Source organism: Choloepus didactylus, chromosome X (assembly GCF_015220235.1).
Source record: "Choloepus didactylus isolate mChoDid1 chromosome X, mChoDid1.pri, whole genome shotgun sequence".
Classification (NCBI taxonomy): Eukaryota; Metazoa; Chordata; class Mammalia; order Pilosa; family Megalonychidae; genus Choloepus; species Choloepus didactylus.
Window position 1 is genome coordinate 173,629,856 of NC_051334.1, and position 23,192 is coordinate 173,653,047.

At 38.8% G+C, this 23,192-nt stretch overlaps 1 pseudogene; it reads left to right on the forward strand.

The window, feature by feature from the left end:
- The first annotated feature begins 18,866 nt into the window (after positions 1-18,866).
- Positions 18,867-19,337, forward strand: LOC119522477 (annotated as a pseudogene).
- The last annotated feature ends 3,855 nt before the right edge of the window (positions 19,338-23,192 follow it).

A 23,192-nucleotide genomic window follows, 5' to 3' on the forward strand; every position in this document is an offset into this window, starting at 1 on the left:
TACCATTGAATATGATGTGGCTGAGAAAAAAACTATTTCAATGGAACTAAGAATTTCACATCAAATTCAGATGTAAGCCTTACCAACATCTTGTAAGCCTTACAGAAACATTAAGCACTATAATGTGTTACCTTTTTAACTATTTTTATAGTGTTCCATTTTCACTCAATAATAAGCTTGTAAAATTGTGATTGAACCAGTTTTAAACCATCATTATGCCATCATCTTTTATTTGAATGAAGTTATTGAGGCATTTATTGCATTCATGGTCATAATATAATTAAACAGATTGCTATAAAATCCTATTGTGACATAATTTCTATTTTATTTGTCATATTTCTACAGTCCTTTTACAAATCAAAACATCCTCAAGCTAGAGGAGTGGTGGTAAGTGCAGAGATATGGGGCATTTCAATTTAGGTTAGTATCCTTCTGTCTCATTAGAGGTGGTACTGTGTAAATTTGGAAATTTGAGTGGGAAAAGTTTCTGAAACTTGCTTTTAAGAAGCTGAAAGGATTAGTGTGTCTGGAGGGATCCAGAGATTAGGTCACTGTTATGCAAACCTTTTCTTCCAGACTCTCATACTCATCTTAGTTCATCTCCACATTTGTATCTGCATAAGAATCCTCTTCTGTGTTAGCGAAATTCCCTGCTATTGTGATAAAATCTTTCTTAATCCTGAACTATTTTTCCCATATCTTTTCACCGTCTTACATTTTCTCATCCTTTTCCTTAATTTGTTTGTCATAGTGAAGTGTATTTCCTGAATCATCTAATCCTTCTCATTCCCTTTATCTCAGTGTACTGTCTTCTGATCTTATTAATCACTCAACCTTTATTGGTATATTCTAATCAGACCAGAACATACTTCCACTACATCATTTACTGCAACATTTTCTCCATCCTACCTCAGCTTGCTATTGTTAACATTTGTGTCAACATTATCAACTATTATTATTCATCTAACTCTTGGATCTCCTTGAATCCACTAATTGTCTCCATTGGCAAATGAGTTGAGAATGTATTCCACATTGTAACTGGTTCTCCTGAGGCTGCATGTTTAAAAACACCCTGAGCTACATTTTGCTGTCATCTGTTGCTATTGAGAGTTAAAGTTTCTTGTGTAAGTTCAAGAACAGGAACATTCTGCCTGTTATTTCCATCACGCTTTTCCACAATTCTTGAAGAACACTGTTTCATAGTTCAGCATTAACTCCCAAAGCTGTAGCAATTTATCGGCTTGTTATAGAAATTTCTAGAACTTATAATTTTTTGTGTATATTATCATTGCAGTTTAACAAAAAGTACTTAACTATTATAGTCATTTGGCATGAATCTCTACACTTTATTATCTCATTGAGGGAGAGAAGATACCATCAAAAAATTATTTTCAGAGTAAATAAGTGTTATATAGGAGTCAAGAAGGTTCTATGAAAAGAAAAAGCCATTTTTAGCTAGTAGAATCAAGGAAGACTTAGTAAAAAGAAGTTCAAAAGTCTGAGGGAAGGGAATCTTCCTCTCCATTGGGAGGAGTTGTGTAGCAAAAGGAAAGCTCTTTTGCTTTTTTTCACTCTATGCCCTCCTGTTGCTTCCCACAGTTGTGGGAAGTATGCAGCAGAGAGTGGGGTAACTAAAGCCCCAGCTTTTTGTCCGGAGGACCACAAAAGCGAGCCCCAGGGAACAAGAAAGTACAAACAGATAGTGGGCAGGGAGGAGCTTGGGAAATCAATCCCTTAAACTAAACTTGCTTATGAGTACCTGCTCACTCTCAAGCTGCACAGATGTGTATGTGACTAAACAGCATCTGTGGATTTTTGAGAAATGAACTGCAGGAGAGATTACTGGCCAAGTCCGAAATTGGTCACTGGGTGGTGTGCACAAAAGACAGATCCCAGTAATACTGTGAATGCTGTAAAACTGAACTGACACGAATCAACTCACAATAGGCTGGTTGGAATTTGTGGCCTGTGCCCAACTGGCTTGATTGCCAGCTAAAACAAAACAAAATCAAAATTCTACATAAGATTTAAATGAGTCAGAGACTCTTACATTCAAAATATCCAGGATACAATCAAAAATTGCTTGGCATGCAAATAACTGGGAAAATCTCATTTTGCCTAGGAAAGACAATCAACAAATGCCAAGAAGACATAGATGTTGGAAGTATCTGACAAAGACTTTAAAGCAGCTATTAGAAAAACATTTCAAAGATAGGAGTGAATATCCTTGAAATGTATGGAAAGATTAAAAAGTCTCAGCAAAGAAATAGAAGATGTAAAGAAAAACATGGAATATTTTAGAATTGAAATTGAAATTAAAACAACAGGGTGGGCTCAATAGCAGAATGGAGATGAAGAGGAAAGAGTCAGTGTATTTGAAATAGGTGAATAAAAATTATCCAGTCTGAACAATAGAAAATAAATTGGAAAAAAAGGAACAAATTCTAAGGAACCTATGGGGCAAGAAGAAAATATCTAATATTCGTGTGAGGAGAGGTGAAAGTACAGTGTTGAAAAATCTGAAGAATAAATTTGGTGAAAGATGTAAGCCTATAGATTCAAGAAGCTCAGCAATCTCCAAACAGAAAAATTCCAAAGAAATCCACACTGAGACATTCCATAAATAAATTCGTGAAAGTAAATATAAAGGAAAAATATTGAAAGCAGCCATTGAGAAAAGACACATTACTGTCATCTGAAGTACCTTTCTCATCAGAAACCATAGAGGCCAGAAGGAAGTGGCATAACATTTTTCAAGTGATGAAAGAAAATAACTGTCAACCTATAATCCTATAATCCAGTGAAAATATCCTTCAGAAATGAAGAAATCAAGACATTTTCAGTTGAAGGAAAACTAGCAGTATTTATCACCAGCAGACCAGCGCTAAAAGAATTCCAAAGGAAACATTTCAGAAAGAAGGGATATGATGCCAGAAGGAAACTTGAAACAGCAGGGATGAAGAAAGCACAAAGGAAAGGGTATCTGGCTAAATAGTAGACTATTCTCAAGTTTTTACAAGTTAAATTTGATGGTTGAAAGAAAAAAAAATTGACATTGTCTCGTGATTCTCAGTGTATGTAGAAGAAACATTAAAGTACCTTATATCATAAAGGCTGGAGAATAAAGGGACTTAAATGATAGTGAGGTTTCTACATTCCAGTTACCTTGGACACGGGAACATGAGAAAATGTTGCATCAGGAATCAATTGACTTCAAAATTTCTTGATATGTTCTATAAAGTATGCATATGTTCTGAGAGGTAACTACCCAGGTTTTTATTCTTTATCTTCAAACCATTCTGATTTGTTTCATATACTATTTTTATATAGATTTCACAATAAAATGACTGAAAATTGAAAAAAAGCAGCATGGTACTGGCACGAGGACAGATATATAAACAATGGAATTGAATTGTGAGTTCAGGGAAAAACCCTCACATCTATGGTCAATTGATTTTTTTCTTGCAATTTTATTGAGATATGGTCACATACCATACAGTCATCCAAAAGGTACAATCAATTGTTCACAGTATCATCACCACAATTTTTGAACATTTTCATTACTCCAAAAAAATAATAAAAATAAAAACAAGAATAAAAATAAAAGTAAAAGAGAACACCCAAAAAACCCCATCTCCTCCAGCCCCCCTAGGTCAATTCATTTTTGACAAGGAAGTAAAGTCCACTCAATGGGGAAAGAACAATCTCTTCAACAAATGGTGCTGGGAAAACTGAGTATCCATATGCAAAAGAATGAAGGTGGACCACTATCTCACACCATATTTAAAAATTAACTCAAAATGGATCAAAGACTTAAATATAAGAACAAAATTACAAAACTCCTAAAAGAAAACATAAGGAAGGATTCAGAATCTTGTGTTAGGCAATGGTTTCTTAGACTTTACACCAAAAGCCCAAGCAACAAAAGAAAAAAACAAATAAATGGGACTTCATCAACATTTAAAATGTTTGTGCAACAAAGAACTTTGTCAGAATGGGAGAAAATATTTGGAAACCACATATCTTATATGGATTTAATATCCAGATAAAGAAATCCTATACTTCTTTTTTTTTTTTTAATCATCATTTTATTGAGATATATTCACATACCACGCAGTCATACAAAACAAATTGTACTTTCGATTGTTTACAGTACCATTACATAGTTGTACATTCATCACCTAAATCAATCCCTGACACCTTCATTAGCACACACACAAAAATAACAAGAATAATAATTAGAGTGAAAAAGAGCAATTGAAGTAAAAAAGAACACTAGGTACCTTTGTCTGTTTGTTTGCTTCCCCTACTTTTCTACACATCCATCCATAAACTAGACAAAGTGGAGTTTGGTCCTTATGGCATTCCCAATCCCACTGTCACCCCTCATAAGCTACATTTTTATACAACTGTCTTCGAGATTCATGGGTTCTGGGTTGTAGTTTAATAGTTTCAGGTATCCACCACCAGCTACCCCAATTCTTTAGAACCTAAAAAAGGTTGTCTAAAGTGTGCGTAAGAGTGCCCGCCAGAGTGATCTCTCGGCTCGTTTTGGAATCTCTCTGCCACTGAAGCTTATTTCATTTCCTTTCACATCCCCCTTTTGGTCAAGAAGATGTTCTCCATCCCACGATGCCGGGTCTACATTCCTCCCCGGGAGTCATATTCCACGTTGCCAGGGAGATTCACTTCCCTGGGTGTCTGATCCCACGTAGGGGGGAGGGCAGTGATTTCACCTTTCAAGTTGGCTTAGCCAGAGAGAGAGGGCCACATCTGAGCAACAAAGAGGCATTCAGGAGGAGACTCTTAGGCACAAATACAGGGAGGCCTAGCCTCTCCTTGCAGCAACCGTCTTCCCAAGGGTAAAACTTATGGTAGAGGGCTCAACCCATCAAACCACCAGTCCCCTATGTCTGTGGTCATGTTAGCAACCATGGAGGTGGGGTAGGCGAATACCCCTGCATTCTCCACAGGCTCCTCAAGGGGGCACTACATCTTTTTTTTTTTTTTCCTTGTTTGTCTTTTTTCTTTTCTTTTTTTTTTTTTAACTTTCCCTTCTTTTTTCAAATCAACTGTATGAAAAAAAAAGTTAAAAAGAAAACAAACATACAATAAAAGAACATTTCAAAGAGACCATAGCAAGGGAGTAAGAAAAAGACAACTAACCTAAGATAACTGCTTAACTTCCAACATGTTCCTACTTTACCCCAAGAAAGTTACATAATATAGCAACATTTCAGTGAACTTGTTCCTACTACATCCATCAGAAATTAACAGACCATAGTCATTTCTGGGCATCCCCAGAACGTGAAACAGCTTATCTGTTCTTCTTGGATTATTGTTCCCCCTTCCTTAATTGCTCTCTACTGCTAGTTCCCCTACATTCTACATTAAAAACTATTTGTTTTACATTTTTCAAAGTTCACATTAGTGGTAGCATATAATATTTCTCTTTTTGTGCCTGGCTTATTTCGCTCAGCATTATGTCTTCAAGGTTCATCCATGTTGTCATATGTTTCACCAGATCGTTCCTTCTTACTGCCGCGTAGTATTCCATCGTGTGTATATACCACATTTTATTTATCCACTCATCTGTTGAAGGACATTTGGGTTGTTTCCATCTCTTGGCAATTGTGAATAATGCTGCTATGAACATTGGCGTGCAGATATCTGTTCGTGTCACTGCTTTCCGATCTTCCGGGTATATACCGAGAAGTGCAATCGCTGGATCGAATGGTAGCTCTATATCTAGTTTTCTAAGGAACTGCCAGACTGACTTCCAGAGTGGCTGAACCATTATACAGTCCCACCAACAATGAATAAGAGTTCCAATTTCTCCACATCCCCTCCAGCATTTGTAGTTTCTTGTTTGTTTAATGGCAGCCATTCTAACCGGTGTTAGATGGTATCTCATTGTGGTCTTAATTTGCATCTCTCTAATAGCTAGTGAAGCTGAACATTTTTTCATGTGTTTCTTGGCCATTTGTATTTCCTCTTCAGAGAACTGTCTTTTCATATCTTTTGCCCATTTTATAATTGGGCTGTCTGTACTATTGTCATTGAGTTGTAGGATTTCTTTGTATATGCAAGATATCAGTCTTTTGTCAGATACATGGTTTCCAAAAATTTTTTCCCATTGAGTTGGCTGCCTCTTTACCTTTTTGAGAAATTCCTTTGAGGTGCAGAAACTTCTAAGCTTGAGGAGTTCCCATTTATCTATTTTCTCTTTTGTTGCTTGTGCTTTGGGTGTAAAGTCTAGGAAGTGGCCTCCTAATACAAGGTCTTGAAGATGTTTTCCTACATTATCTTCTAGGAGTTTTATGGTACTTTCTTTTATATTGAGATCTTTGGTCCATTTTGAGTTAATTTTTGTGTAGGGGGTGAGGTAGGGGTCCTCTTTCATTCTTTTGGATATGGATATCCAACTCTCCCAGCCCCATTTGTTGAAAAGACCATTATGGCTCAGTTCGGTGACTTTGGGGGCCTTATCAAAGATCAGTCGGCCATAGATCTGAGGGTCTATCTCTGAATTCTCAGTTCGATTCCACTGATCTATATGTCTATCTTTGTGCCAGTACCATGCTGTTTTGACTACTGTGGCTTTATAATAAGCTTCAAAGTCAGGGAGTGTAAGTCCTCCCACTTCGTTTTTCTTTTTTAGAGTGTCTTTAGCAATTCGAGGCATCTTCCCTTTCCAAATAAATTTGATAACTAGCTTTTCCAAGTCTGCAAAGTAGGTTGTTGGAATTTTGATTGGGATTGCATTGAATCTGTAGATGAGTTTGGGTAGAATTGACATCTTAATGACATTTAGCCTTCCTATCCATGAACATGGAATATTTTTCCATCTTTTAAGGTCCCCTTCTATTTCTTTTAGTAGAGTTATGTAGTTTTCTTTGTATAGGTCTTTTACATCTTTGGTTAAGTTGATTCCTAGGTACTTGATTTTTTTAGTTGCTATTGAAAATGGTATCTTTTTCTTGAGTGTCTCTTCAGTTTGTTCATTTCTAGCATATAGAAACATTACTGACTTATGTGCATTAATCTTCTATCCCGCTACTTTGCTAAATTTGTTTATTAGCTCTAGTAGGTGTATCGTTGATTTCTCAGGGTTTTCTAGATATAAGATCATATCATCTGCAAACAATGACAGTTTTACTTCTTCTTTTCCAATTTGGATGCCTTTTATTTCTTTGTCTTGCCGGATTGCCCTGGCTAGCACTTCCAGCACAATGTTGAATAACAGTGGTGACAGCGGGCATCCTTGTCTTGTTCCTGATCTTAGAGGGAAGGCTTTCAGTCTCTCACCATTGAGTACTATGCTGGCTGTGGGTTTTTCATATATGCTCTTTATCATGTTGAGGAAGTTTCCTTCAATTCCTACCTTTTGAAGTGTTTTTATCAAAAAGGGATGTTGGATTTTGTCAAATGCTTTTTCAGCATCTATTGAGATGATCAATTGATTTTTCCCTTTCGAGTTTTTAATGTGTTGTAATACATTGATTGTTTTTCTTATGTTGAACCATCCTTGCATGCCTGGAATGAACCCCACTTGGTCATGGTGTATGATTTTTTTAATGTGTCTTTGGATTCGATTTGCAAGTATTTTGTTGAGGATTTTTGCATCTATATTCATTAGGGAGATTGGCCGGTAGTTTTCCTTTTTTGTAGCATCTTTGCCTGGTTTTGGTATTAGATTGATGTTAGCTTCATAAAATGAGTTAGGTAGTGTTCCATTTTTTTCAATGTTTTGAAAGAGTTTGAGTAAGATTGGTGTCAGTTCTTTCTGGAAAGTTTGGTAGAATTCCCCTGTGAAGCCATCTGGCCCTGGGCATTTATTTGTGGGAAGATTTTTGATGACTGATTGGATCTCTTTGCTTGTGATGGGTTGGTTGAGGTCTTCTATTTCTTCTCTGGTCAGTCTAGGTTGTTCATATGTTTCCAGGAAATTGTCCATTTCTTCTACATTATCCAGTTTGTTGCCATACAGTTGTTCATAATATCCTCTTATAATTTTTTTAATTTCTTCAGGATCTGCAGTTATGTCACCTTTTTCATTCATTATTTTGTTTATATGGGTCTTCTCTCTTTTTGATTTTGTCAGTCTAGCTAGGGGCTTGTCAATCTTGTTGATCTTCTCAAAGAACCAACTTTTGGTGATATTTATCCTGTCTATTGTTTTTTTGTTCTCTATGTCATTTATTTCTGCTTTAATCCTTGTTATTTCTTTTCTTGTACTTGGTTTAGGATTGGTTTGCTGTTCATTTTCTAGCTTCTTCAGTTGATCCATTAGTTCTTTGATTTTGGCTCTTTCTTCTTTTTTAATATATGCGTTTAGTGCTATAAATTTCCCCCTTAGCACTGCTTTTGCTGCATCCCATAGGTTTTGGTATGTTGTGTTCTCATTTTCATTCGTCTCTATATATTTAGCAATTTCTCTTGCTATTTCTTCTTTAACCCACTGATTGTTTAGGAGTGTGTTGTTTAACCTCCAGGTATTTGTGAATTTTCTAAGTCTCTGATGGTTATTGACTTCTAATTGTATTCCATTGTGGTCAGAGAATGTGCTTTGAATAATTTCAATCTTTTTAAATTTATTGAGGCTTGTTTTATGTCCCAGCATATGATCTATTCTGGAGAAAGTTCCGTGAGCACTAGAAAAGTATGTGTATCCTGGTGATTTGGGATGTAATGTCCTGTAGATGTCTGTTAAATCTAATTCATTTATCAGATTGTTTAGGTTTTCAATTTCCTTATTGGTCTTCTGTCTGGTTGATCTATCTATAGGAGAGAGTGATGTGTTGAAGTCTCCCACAATTATTGTGGAAACATAAATTGCTTCCTTTAGTTCTGCCAATGTTTCTCTCATGTATTTTGTGGCACCTTGATTGGGTGCATAGACATTTACGATTGTTATTTCTTCTTGCTGAATTGCCCCTTTTATTAGTATGTAGTGGCCTTCTTTGTCTCTCAAAACATCCCTGCATTTGAAGTCTATTTTATCTGAGATTAATATTGCTACACCTGCTTTCTTTTGGCTGTAGCTTGCATGAAATATTTTTTTCCATCCTTTCACTTTCAGTTTCTTTGTGTCCCTGTGTCTAAGATGAGTCTCTTGTATGCAACATATTGATGGTTCATTTTTTTTGATCCATTCTGCGAATCTATATCTTTTAATTGGGGAGTTTAATCCATTTACATTCAACGTTAAAACCGTGAAGGCATTTCTTGAATCGGCCATCTTATCCTTTGGATTATGTTTGCCATATTTTTCCCTCTCTCTATTAATATCCTTTATTGTACCCATACCGAATCTCTTTAGTACTGAACCTTTCTCCAAGTCTCTCTGTCCTGTCCTTGTTTCTCTGTCTGTAGGGCTCCCTTTAGTATCTCCAGTAGGGCACGTCTCTTGTTAGCAAATTCTCTCAGCATTTCTTTGTCTGTGAAAAATTTAAGCTCTCCCTCAAATTTGAAGGAGAGCTTTCCTGGATAAAGTATTCTTGGCTGGAAATTCCTCTCACTCAGAATTTTAAATATATCGTGCCACTGCCTTCTCGCCTCCATGGTGGCTGCTGAGTAGTCACTACTTAGTCTTACGCTGTTTCCTTTGTATGTGGTGAATTGCTTTTCTCTTGCTGCTTTCAGAACTTGCTCCTTCTCTTCTATGTTTGACAGTGTGATCAGTATATGTCTCGGAGTGGGTTTTTTTGGATTTATTCTATTTGGAGTTCGCTGAGCATTTATGATTTGTGTATTTATGTTGTTTAGAAGATTTGGGAAGTTTTCCCCAACAATTTCTTTGAATACTCTTCCTAGACCTTTACCCTTTTCTTCCCCTTCTGGGACACCAATGAGTCTTATATTCGGACGTTTCATATTATCTATCATATCCCTGAGGTCCATTTCGAGTTTTTCAATTTTTTTCCCCATTCTTTCTTTTATGCTTTCATTTTCCATTCTGTCATCTTCCAGGTCACTGATTCGTTGTTCAACTTCCTCTAGTCTTGTACTATGAGTGTCCAGAATCTTTTTAATTTGGTCAACAGTTTCTTTAATTTCCATAAGGTCATCCATTTTTTTATTTAGTCTTGCAATGTCTTCTTTATGCTCTTCTAGGGTCTTCTTGATTTCCTTCATATCCCGTACTATGGTCTCATTGTTCATCTTTAGTTCTTTGAGTAGCTGCTCTAGGTGTGTCTCTTCTGGTCTTTTGATTTGGGTGCTTGGGCTTGGGTTATCCATATCGTCTGGTTTTTTCATATGCTTTATAATTTTCTGTTGTTTTTGGCCTCGTGGCATTTGCTGAACTTGATAGGGTTCTTTTAGGGTTTGTAGACCAGTTGAAGTCCTTATCTCTAATTTATCAGATCTACAGCTTCGTGGAGTACACTTTCTCTAACTAACCAGCAGGTGGCGTCCACGAGCCACCTGTTCTCCACAAGCCAGATCTCCCCTGCTTAGCCTTTTTGGTGAGTGGGGGAGTGAGTCTTGTGGGGCTCAATTGGTGTACCAAGCTTGCGTGTGTAGTTGGTGTTGCCTGCCCTGTATGTGGGGCATGTTTCTGGGCAGTCGGGGAGGGGGGGTGGCCCTAACAATCAAATCTCCCTGATGATCCTAGAGTTTTAAAGCTACTGCAATAGTCTAATCCTTCAGTTCAGTCCTGCCACAGTTTGTCTCTGCTACTGACCCACAAGTCTTTGGTATTGGCGTATGGCTCCTGAGACTTGCAAGTGGGCCCCTCTTCCAGGCTGTGCACCCCGGGTCCTCTGTTGAGGGATGACTGTGCTATGTCACAGGTGAGTGCCGTCCCCCCAGGGCAGTTCTGGGCTGCTGGGCTGTGTTGGGAGGCTCCCAGTCTGCTCAAATGATGGCTGAATGGGGCTCTGTTAATTCACACTGCTCCCCCTTCCCAGCTCTGGGACATTCAGCTGAGGTTGCAGGGAAGGCTAATGTCCACGCCCAGTTTTGTGGTGTGTGCCTGTTATTTGAAGCACTTCCGTCACACTGGGTTGTCTGGGGCAGCTCTGGGCTATGGGGCTGGCGATGGGCAGGAGTGTTTCCTGTCCACCAGGATGGTGGCTGTGAGCGGACACCCCCCTTTTCTTGGGAAGTTGTGTTGTTTAGTGAATTTTCTCAGCCACTGGATTATTGCCTTTTGTCTCAGAGCTCTCTTAGTTCTGCTCTTGACTTGACGTGCCCAAATTTCAATTCTTTGAAGCTTTCTGTATTGAGCTTCTTAGAGTAATTGTTTTAGAAAAAGCAAAAAGGATTTAAAAAAAAAAAAAAAAAAAAAAAAAAAACGGCCCTCCTCAGAGATCTAATGGGTTATTGAAATGCTAATAGACAAAGCAACCAGGGCCATTAAGGAAAGGTGCACAGGGCAGAGAGATCAGCCTTGCTTCGGGATTTGCATATGCGCCTCAAGGCCTGATCTCCGCCCTTCCCCTTTCTGTGTTCACCAGAACTCCAAAAATCCTCTGCTTTTATTTTGGAGTTTTTCGTGTTGTTTTTTTTCTATGCCTGTCTCCTCTCTGCTGGGCTGGCTGCTCTCAGAGTCTCTGGTGTCTGGTCTCAGTCTATCTATGGTTGGAGTTTGAATCAGTAGAATGAGTTTCCGATAAGAGCAGCCACTGCAATTCTCCCTTCTCCTTCCTGGAGCTGACAGCCCCTCCTCCCCCGGGAGTGAGCCTGGCAGGGAGGGGCGCGGGTCCCCTGGCCGCAAAAACTTACAGATTTCGCTGATCTCAGCAGTTCCACGTTTTCATGAGTGTTGTATGAAGTATGCCCAACGACAGATTGCTCTGTGGTGTCCAGTCCACGCAGTTCCTGGCTTTTTACCTACTTTCCTGGAGGAGTAACTAAAACATACAGCTCACCAGTCTGCCATCTTGCCCCGCCTCAGAAATCCTATACTTCTATGACAAAAAGACAAATGGCCAAATTTAAAAATGGGCAGAAGGCTTGAACAGACATTTACCAAAGAAGATATACAAATGGCCAATAAAGGCATGAAAAGATGTTCATCATTAGCCATTAGGGAAAAGCACATCAAAACCTCAATGAGCTCTCATTTCATACCCACTATAATGGCTACTATGTTTTTAAAAACCGGATAGTAACAAGTGTTGGAGAGGTTGTCAAGAAATGTGAGAACTCATTCTTTGTTGGTGGGAATGTAAAATAATGCAGCCACTGTGGAAAACAGTTTGGCAGCTCCTCAGAAAGTTATGTATAGAATTATCATATGCCCCTGCAATCCCACTTCCAGGTATATACCTAAAAGAATTGAAAGCAGGGATTCAAACATATATTTTCACATTTGCCAAAAGATGGAAACAACCCAAGTGTCCATCAACTGATAAATGGATAAACAAAATGTGGTAGATACATTCAAAGGAATATTATCCAGCCATAAAAAGGAATAAAGTTCTGACACATGAGACAACATAGATGAATCTTTAAGACAACATGTTGAGTGAAATAAGCAAGAAACAAAAAGAGACATATTGTTTGAGCTCACTGATAGGAAATAATTAGAATAAGCAAATTCATAGGGTCTGAAATTAAAATACAGGTTACTGAGGCTGGTGTAAAGGTAGGAAATGGGGAGTTAATGTTTAATTGGTGCATAGTTTCTGTTTGGGGTGATGGAAAAGTTTTGGTAATGGATGGTGGTTATAGTAGCAAAACATTGTGAATGCCATTAACACCATTGAATTATATATTTGAATGTTTTATATATCTTACTAGAATATTTTTTAAAGAAAACCTTAGGACTTTACAACACAAAGAATGAACCCTAATGTAAACCATGGTCTATAATTAATAGTATAATTATAACAATATTGTTCATCAATTATAACAAGTTACCACATTATTGCAAAGTGTTAATAATAGGGAAAACTGTGAGGGAGAAGGGATGTGTAGAAACTATATTTTCTGCATTATTTTTCTGTAAACCTAAGTCTTCTCTAATTAAATATATATATATATATGGAGCAAAGGGCATTTAGGCTGTGAAAGTATTCTTTATGATACCATAAGAGTAGATACATTATGCATTTATCAAAACTCAGAGATCTGTACCACACAGAGTAGGTCCTAATGGAAACTATGGACAGAATGTACTAATAATCAATCGATATTGGTTAATCAATTGCAACAAATGTAACACACAAATGAGAGATGTTAATAGTGGAAACTAATGTGTGTTTGCATATGTACGTGTGGGGGCGGAGATGAGTTATGGTACTTCCTGTACAATTTTTCTATAAACCTAAAACTTCTCTAAAAATAGTTTTTTATTTAAAAAATAAAATTCAAATGAGAAGTGCAGATCCACAAGGACAAAGCAGGTGAGGAAGGGTCTGGGTCTAAGTAATGCCATTCTAACAAATCAGTAAATTTACCTTATCTGTCCCCTCTTGCTAATTGACTCATAACCCTTAATACATATCACCCCAGGCAGGGCTTAGAAGATGTTGGGGAAGGTCATCTCCCCACATCTTTAATTTTGGATGCTATAGAGGAACCTAAGATGGTGGCTAGGTGACACAGAGAAAAAAACACCTTCGTGGAAAACACTAGATAAAAAACAAGAAAGTTACCCGGAACACCACTTCCAGAGTAGCACCAGCTGGACAAGTTCTGCTAAAGCCACAGGGACCATGCGTTTGGTGAAACCAGGAGTCTGCATTCTGAAACGAGTGAGTGAGTCAGCTGAATCCCTTGGCCACGCTGCGGTGTGGGGAAACAGTGGGTTGGTGTTTTCAAAAAAAAAACGGGAATGGCTGCAGATAAGACGGGAGCGGTCTGGACTAACGCCTCGGTGTCTGGGGTGGAGGATACCCCTTCCCACACCCACTGCTGATTGTCTCGGGTCCAGGGGATCAAAGGGGAGACGCACAACTTGCAGCCGTCTCCCCAGCGGGTGGGGCTACTCCAGCCCGGGCCGAACACACAGCACAGAGCCAAGCCAAGAAACCCAGCCTGACAGGGAGTCTTTCCCACAGCACTGCTCACACGACACAATATTAGCTGTGGACAGTGGCCTTGAATACACCCACATCTGATTGTCCCGGAGCTGGGAGGGTGGAGCCATGCGAAAAGGGGGAAGTTAACGCGTCCCATTCAACCATCTTTGAAGTGGGCAGGGAATGCCCCTACACAGCCCGGGGGCCCAGGGCTTCCCTGGAGGCCGGCGCTCACTTGTGACGTGGCACGGCCCTCCCCCCCTCAGCAGAGGTCCTGGAAAAGCACAGCAGGGAGGGGGGAACTGCTTGGAAATCCCAGGGAACCTACGCCAATACCAAGGACTTTTGGGTCAGTGGCAGAGAACAGCCTTAAATCTCCGGGAACACCTGGGAGGTTTGATTATTAAACCTGCCCTTCCTCCCTAACTGCTCAGGCACACACCCCTCATTGAGGGCAGACAGCACCGACAACACACCCAAATTAAGTGCACCAATTGGACCCCAAAAGAATCAGATCCCCACACACCACAAAGTTGGGGAGAACTGACTTGAGGGGAATAAGTGACTCACGGACGCCATCTGCTGGTTAGTTAGAGAAAGTGTATGTCACCAAGCTGCAATTCTAACAAATTAAAGATCAAGTAAAGCAAATGCCAAGAGGCCAAAAACAACAGAAAATCTTAAAGCATATAATAAAACCAGACGATATGGAGAACCCGAATCCAAACACTCAAATCAAAAGATGCGAAGACACACAGTTCCCGGCAGAATTAATCAAAGAACTACAGACAGGCAATGAGAGCATGGCACGGGATATAAAAGACTTGAAGAAGAGCATGGCATAGAATATAAAAGACATAAAGAAGACCCTAGAAGAGCATAAAGAAGATATTGCAAGAGTAAATAAAAAAATAGAAGAGCCTATGGAAATTAAAGAAACTGTAGCCAAATTAAAAAGACTCTGGATACTCATAATACAAGATTAGAGGAAGTTGAACAACTCAGCCTCCTCGAGGAGCACAGAACAGAAAATGAAAGAACAAAAGAAAGAATGGGGAAAAAATTGAAAAAAATGAAATGGATCTCAGGGATATGATAGATAAAATAAAACATCCAAATTTAAGACTCATTGGTGTCCCAGAAGGGGAAGAGAAGGGTAAAGGTCTAGAAAGAGTATTCAAAGAAATTGTTGGGGAAAACTTCCCAAACCTTCTACACAATATAAATACACAAAGCATAAATGCCCAGCAAACTCCAAATAGAATAAATTCAAACAAACCCACTCCAAGACATATTCTGATCAGCCTCTCAAATACTGAAGAGAAGGAGCAAGTTCTGAAAGCAGCAAGAGAAAAGCAATTCACCACATACAAAGGAAACAACATAAGACTAAGTAATGACTACTCAGTGGCCACCATGGAGGCCAGAAGGCAGTGGCATGACATATTTAAAATTCTGAAAGAGAAAAATTTCCAACCAAGAATACTTTATCCAGCAAAACTCTCCTTCAAATTTGAGGGAGAGCATAAATTTTTCACAGACAAACAAATGCTGAGAGAGTTTGCTAATAAAAGACCTGCCCTACTTCAGATACTAAAGCGAGCCCTACTGACAGAGAAACAAAGAAATGAGAGAGAGATATAGAGACTTTTAAGAGACATATATAGAATATTACATCCCAGGTCACTGGGACACACGTTCTTCACTAGTGATCACGGATCTTTCTCCAGAATGGACTGTATGCGGGGACATAAAAACAAGCCTCAATAAAATAAAAAATAAAAAAATGAATTTGTTCAAAGCACATTCTCTGACCACAATGGAATACAAATAGAAGTCGATAACCATCAGAGACTTGGAGAATTCACAAACACCTGAAGGATAAAAATGAGGGGGAGATGAAAACATTCCTGGACAATCAAAAGCTGAGGGACTTCGTCACCAGTAGATCAGTCCTAAGCAGGCTGAAAGGAAGGGACACTAAACAATTGACTGAAACCACATGAAGAAATAAAGATTTCCAGTAAAGATCACATGGTAAATATAAAGACCAATACTACTGTATTGTTGATTTATAACTCCATTATTTACTTCCTACAGGATCTAAAATACGTAAACTGTAATGATAAATTGGTGGTTTTGGACTCAATGTAAAATATGTAATTTTAGACAAGAACTACATAAAGGTGGGGGAATGGAGGAGTATAGGAACACAGCTTACGTGTCCCATTGAAGTTAAGTTGGTATCAAAGAAAAACAAGATTGTTATAGATTTAAGATGTTAAATTTAAGCCCCATGGCAAACACAAAGAAAGTATCAGAGAATATGACCAAAGAGATGAAAAGTGGAGTAGGGGTTCCAAGAAGTGGGGGAAGGGGCAATGGGGAGTTAAGAAATGAGAGTAGGGTTTTTGTTTGGGGTGAAGGGAAACTTCTAGAAATGGATGGTCAGAAGGTGATAGCATTGCAACATTCTAAATGTGATTAATCCCAGTAATGGAATGCTAGGGAGGGGTGGAATAGGAAGATTTAGGCTATATACATCTTTCCACAGTTAGTTGAAAAAAAAAATAAGACAGTCTAAATAGATGGCAATTAAATGCCAAGGATGATCCTGGATGGGATCTGAGGTCAGAGGAGAGGAGGCTCAAAGGGACACAGATGGGACACAAGAAAAAAAAAAGGAAATATAGAATGTAAGCTTTATATCAATGTTGAATTTCTTGAACTTCTTAGCTGCGTTTAATGGGATTGCATAAAAGAATTTTCTTGTCCATGGGAAAGATATATGTGAATTATATTGTTTGTTCAAAGATATGTGCAGCTTGCTCTCATATGTTCAGAGGACAGAGCAATAGATGATGGGTGTTAGGGAGGGAGGGAGGGAGAGAGGGAAAGAAAGAAACAGTGGTGTGACAGGATCTTAAAGGTGATGGATAGGGGGAGGGTGAGGGGGGTCAGGGTATGATGGAGTTCTATGTATGGGGTTTGTACTGTTTTTACAACTGTTCCTGTAAGATTGAACTTATTTCAAAATAAAATTTATTATAAAAAAAAGATGCTATAGTTTTGGCCTATATTGGAAGAGTAAAAATGTAATTTCCAAAGAGAAAAATTTGAATGCTTAAGTCTAAAACATTCAGGGTATTTCAGGTGGAGTGATATCTTAAATTCATGGTTTGACTTGACTCCAGGGAGTCAACGCATAGACATTCTGAATATGAGGTGGGCAGGGGTGACAATGGTGGGACTTGGATAGTGCAGTGCAGCAGTGATCAGCCAGAAAGCCCATTAGAGGAAAACATAAAGGCTATTTCCACTGCAATGCTAGGAAACTCTATAGAAAATTAATAAAAATGACTGGCATAATCTCACCTAATAAAACCAGGAGCAGGTATCTGGTAGTGCTACTGTCAAAAAAACCTAATAAGATTAGTCTCTAGTGCATAGAGGATTTAGGGATTGCATGGCTTAAGGTAAGTAGGCTTCAGGTTTTATTAAGGAGCTAAGTAAATAAGAGACTTTGTGTTACAACCAGAAATCCTTCATTCAGCAAGCATTTAACTTGAGTGCCTACTATGTGCCAGAGCATGGGATGGAATAAAAAATACGGTGCTTATTAGTCTGGTAAAGTGAGTAGAGATGTTAAAAAAAAAAAGCAATAAAACATTTCCAATGCAGTATGGAAAGTGCTGGTGGAGGTATGCACAGGGAGGCTGTAGGAGCACAGAAAGGGATCCCAAACCTAGCCTGGGAGGTCAAGCAAAGCTTCTTGGAATCGTAATCGTAATTTGTATTTGCCAACACAGCTTTTTGTTACTGTATCTGGAAATTTATCTGTAGGATATGTGTGTTTTGGAGAAAGGAGGAGCACCCGTTAGGCGTAATGTTTCCTCCATCCTATTGGCCAGACCCTCAAGCCAGTTTCAAAATAGTCAAGCTCATCATCATGGCCACCATCCAATGTGTCTTCTGTTCCCACTGACTATGGATAGGCTGAGCCAGGAAGAGAGAGCAGAAGGGGGCACCCATGGCTTCAGTCAGGCTGAGATCTGTGGTTTTCTTTATCCATATTCTGTTCCAGGGTTGTCCCAGCCAACTTGTACAATTATCTTCAATGGTTAAAATGGAAACCTCTGTCCTTGCCAAATAGCACAGTCTCAATTTCATCCTCCTCCTCTAATCACCGTACTCTCAAACCCCTCCCCCCAAAATAGGATTGTACCACTCTGTTTCAACCATACTGATAAATCTCAAGTGGCTCTGCACAGTCCTGAGAATAGCATCCAGGCTTCTTGGCTTCTCATTCTAAGGGAGTGGAGAGTGGGATCCTCCCTAATGTAGTGTCAGCTACCTTGTGCTGCGTTGCCCCCTGAACTTCCTCCAGCATCCCCGCTACACTCCTGAAACAACTGCTTAGCATCTTCCACCATCTCCCAAACATCCCTATCACCTGCTTCCTCCTGGGTCTTTCCCACTCTTTCCTCTCTGTATAGAATTCCTTCATACTTCAATCTCTGCCAATCATTCCCATCCTGCAAAGCCCAGCTCAAATCACACACCTTTTCCAAGGAGCTGTCTAAGATTTCCCCCAAATCAGAGTAAGTCCTGTTCTTCCATGTTTCCCTGCTATGTTTCCTGCTTCTCTTATTGCATGTCTCAAAATATGTCTAGTGTTTGAGGTGGGTATGTTTCTGTCACAACTACTAGACTATGAACTCCTAAAATGACCTTATTTGACTCAGTACACACAACATCTAGTACATTTAACAGATGTTCATGAAATTGAACTAAAAGTTCATTGTATAGGTGGAACAACCTCCTCCGTGACCCAAGGAAGGACTCCAGAAGGAAGCTCCTGAAACAACCACAGTTGTCTGCTCAGAGCTAGCCATGACAAGGGCTGCTACATGCATATACCACTTCCTTGTTTTGAGCTGGTATATTTTCCTCAACTAGTACATTTCACTATTAGGAGGGGTCCAGCAGAAATCCGAAATATTTCGAAATGGTGGCCGGTGGAAGTACTTGACGCTCCTTAATCTGTTCTTGCAGGCCATTTTCTTTGGGGTCGCCTGCCTGGATGATGTGCTGAAAAGAATTAAAGGGAAAGAAGACGTCAAGTTCATAACCGCCTTCAGAGACCTGCTTTTCACCACACTGGCTTTTCCTGTATCCACATTTGTATTTTTGTCATTCTGGACACTGTTTCTGTACGATCGAGAACTCCTTTACCCTAAGGCCCTGGATGGTATCTTTCCAGCATGGCTGAATCATGCAATGGTATTCAGACCCAATAGTGACGTCAGTGCCAGTGATGTACACGCCTCAACCATCGACCAGCTGTCTTTACTCGTGACCTAAGATGTGCCATTTCTGCCTGATTGCCTTATTTAAAGTACATCAACCTTCGTGTTTTATTGCTAAGCAGTTCTCTAGCCTGCTTGAAAGAAGGGAAAGTACAGCAAAGGTTTCCTTCAGGTTTTGCCAGGAAAACATTAACTCCTCAGGTCTTATCTAAATGACTACTAAAGATAGAACCAGAGCAGACAGATTTAAATAGAAGTAAGAGAACTCTCAGTAACTGAGGAAATTATCAGATCCTAACCGGAGGGAGCTGTGGAATTTATTTCTCTGGGAATCAACCTAAATTGTTCAGGTTGCCATGAAGAAGAAGTAAAATAGATCAGAGAACCCCCTCAGAGCCCCTCCATAGTAAAAAATAATCCATGACTATTGAGTGTGTGTGCAAGCACTTTATAAACTGATAAGGACTACATAAATATGTTATTGTGTAGAATGTAAGAATTCCCAGCCGGTATCTATCCATCCTACTCTCAAGCCATGATTATAGAGTTTTAAAACTATGAAAGACTTCATTTATATTAATAGGGTGTGCTGGTTTGCTAATGCTGCCATTATGCAAAATATCAGAAATGGATTGGCTTTTAATAAGGGGGTTTATTTGGTTATAAAGTTACAGCCTGAAGGCCATAAAGTGTCCAAGGCAAGATGTCAGCAGTAGGGTATCTTCACTGGATGATGGCCAGTGGCATCCGGAAAACCTCTGTTAGCTGGGAAGGCACGTGGCTGGTGTCTGCTTGCTCCTAGGTTGCGTTTCAGCTCCTCTCAGCTCCTGTGTGTTCTTCAAAGTGTCCCTTGAGGCTGTAGCAAGCGACTTCTGTCTGAGCTCTTATATGGTTCCAATAAACTAATCAAGGCCCACGCTGAATGGGCAGGGCCACACCTCTGGAAATTATCTAATCAGTTATCACCTACAGTTGGGTGGGTTACATCTCCATCTAAAAAACCTGATCCAAAGGTTCCAACCTAATCAACACTAATACATCTGCCCCCATAAGATTGCATCAAAAAACATGGCTTTTTCTGGGGGACATAATATATACAAATTGGTAAATAGCAGTTTCAAATCAATCTGCTATTAAGAGACAGGCCTTACCTTGGCTCTTTACCTTGGAGGTAGTACCTGATACAGCTTAGCTATTTAATGTATTGTCATTTATTCACTTGAAAAATAATTATCATGTACCTAATGTGTATGGAACTTTGAGATTGATACTTGACTTCTAGCATCCTTAAATCTGGTTGAGACTAGTATACTCACATAATGTTGAAATAATAAAATAATTGTTAGTTAAAAAAAAACAAAAAAAAAAAGTTCATTGTATAGCTACTTTTGAAGTCAATATCTCAAGTAGACGCAGAATCCTCTTCATTCCTATTTAAATAATAATCACCTTCATGCCACCTCTCTCAGACACATGCACACATATACATAAACACACATACCACTCACATATACAAGAGGAAGTAGGTTTACCAAGTATTCCCATCTAAAACACACAGCTTGGAAGGAATTCAAGGAACAGGCAGGAATAGCATGTGAGAAAAAGTCAGCAAAATTTAGTTACCAAACCAGAAGTAAGGAAATAAAGTTTCTGATTTCAGATATCGTGATATACATTATAAGGCATGAGGCATGAGTTTATCCATAGAAATCTTTTCATCTGTAGATTTTACTAGACCAATTAGATGACGAAGGAAACTGTCTAGTTTCATTAGATGTAGACACCACCAAATGTTTATTATGTCTTGCATGTGCTCAGCAATGCTCCAGGCACCTTGGAAGATGAAAAAAGCATAAAAATTGGTTCTTTCCTACAAAGAGCTTGCAGTATAGAAAGGGACACCAAGGAGGCACAAAATACACTTTTATGAAATGGAGAACATCATTCACTCATTCAAAGCATATTTATTGATCACCTACTATGTGCCAGGCTCTGTACTAAGTGCTGAGAGTTTAGAAATGAAAGAGACACACTCCCTGCCTTTGTGATCTTACAGTCTAGTGGATATAACAGACATTTTAAAGAATCAAAAATAAATATATAATTACAAATTCTGATAAGTACTTGAAGGAAAAGAACAGGGTGAAAAAGACTAACTAGAGCGGGTAATTTAGATAGGCGTCTCAGGGTCAGTCTCTCTGAGTCAATGAAACTGAAACTGAAACCTGAAAGAAGACTAGGAGTTGGAAGAAGAGTTGGGAGGAGGTTGGAAAGGGCATCTAGGCAGAGTCTCAAAGTGGGAGAGAGCTTAGCAACATTCTAGGAATTTAGAAGGCCAGGGTGGCTGCAGAGTAATGAGCAATGGGCAGAGTGGCTCAAGATGAGAATGGAGAGGTGAGCAGGGTCCAGATAACATAAGTCCTTGTAGAGCATGGAAACGTGTCTGGGTTTTATTCTAAATACAATGGGAAGCCATTTTGGAAAGTTTTAACAAGTGGGATGGATGACAATAACCAATGAATGGTTTAAACATCCCCAAATCATATATAATCAAATTAAAACTTAGGAATTTAGAAGTACAGATTAGGTCCTGATAGCTTGAGCTGCAGACAAGAATGGCATTAATAGTGGAGATGGTGGTTGGTGGTTGAGGGGGTTGATGGTTGGTGGTTGGGGGCTTTGAAGATAGTGTATAAGATGATACTACTGTGAGCCAAAATGATGCCAATATGGCTAAATAGAAGAAGAAAAATCTACAAGAAATGGAGTCTATTGGCCACTGGAGAAAGATATGGGGCACTCACAAAAATCTCCAAAGTTTGAAGCCATCGGACCTGGAAAAAGGGTTATGGTCCTTCAGATAAATGGAGGAAAGGATATGAGGAAGTGGATTGCTAGAGAAAATGATGAGTTCCACTTAAGAAATGTTGATTTTAAAGGTCAGAGGAGCAACTAAGCATAAATGCCATGTAAGTAGTGGATGATATAAGAGGTTGGGCTGGAAATTTACTTGGGAATAATTGAAAAGAAGTGAGAATTTTGAAGGGAAAGGAACAGTGTATTTCATGGGGAAGGAGAAAGTGGAACTCTAGAAGGAGATACCAAAAGAACATTCAGTGGAGTTGGAAAGGAACTCTGATAGAACGTTGTCACAAAGAGAGTCAAACACAGCTGAGTGAAGATGAAATGAATGAAGTGAGAAGAAAGAACACATGGTTTGCTGACTCTTGGCTTAGAACAATAGTAGAAGGTTTCTGGTTTGCTATAAGAAGGTTTTTGGTTTGCTATAAGAAAAGTTAATCCATGACCAAGTTGGGTTTATCCGAAGAATGCAATGTTGATTTAACATTCAAAATCAATTACTATAATTCACCATATTAACAGAATAAAGGAGAGCAAACATTTGATAGAATTTACTATCCAGTCACAATAAAAATTTCCAGTCACAATAAAAATTCTCAGTAAACTAGAAGTAGAAGGAAATTCCTTAATCTAATAAAGGATGTCTACTAAAAACCTACAGCTAACATCATACTTACTGGTAAACAGACTGAGTGTTTTACCTTTAAGATCAGGAACAAGGCAAAGATATCTACTTTCATCACTTATATTCAACACTGCAGTAGACATCCTAGTAATTGCAAAGCAAGAAAAATGAAATAGAAGCCATACAGACTGAAAAGGAAGAAGTAAAACTGGACTTATTTGCATATGACATGATTGTATATATTTTTTAAAATCCTATAGAATATATAAAAATGCTACTGGAACTAACAAGTGAATTTAGCAAGATAACCAAATACTAGCAATGAAAATTGGAAATTGAAATTTTTAAAAACAATACAATTTACAATAGCATTAGAAAACAAGTAATATTTAAGAATAAATTTAACAAAATATGTGCAAGATA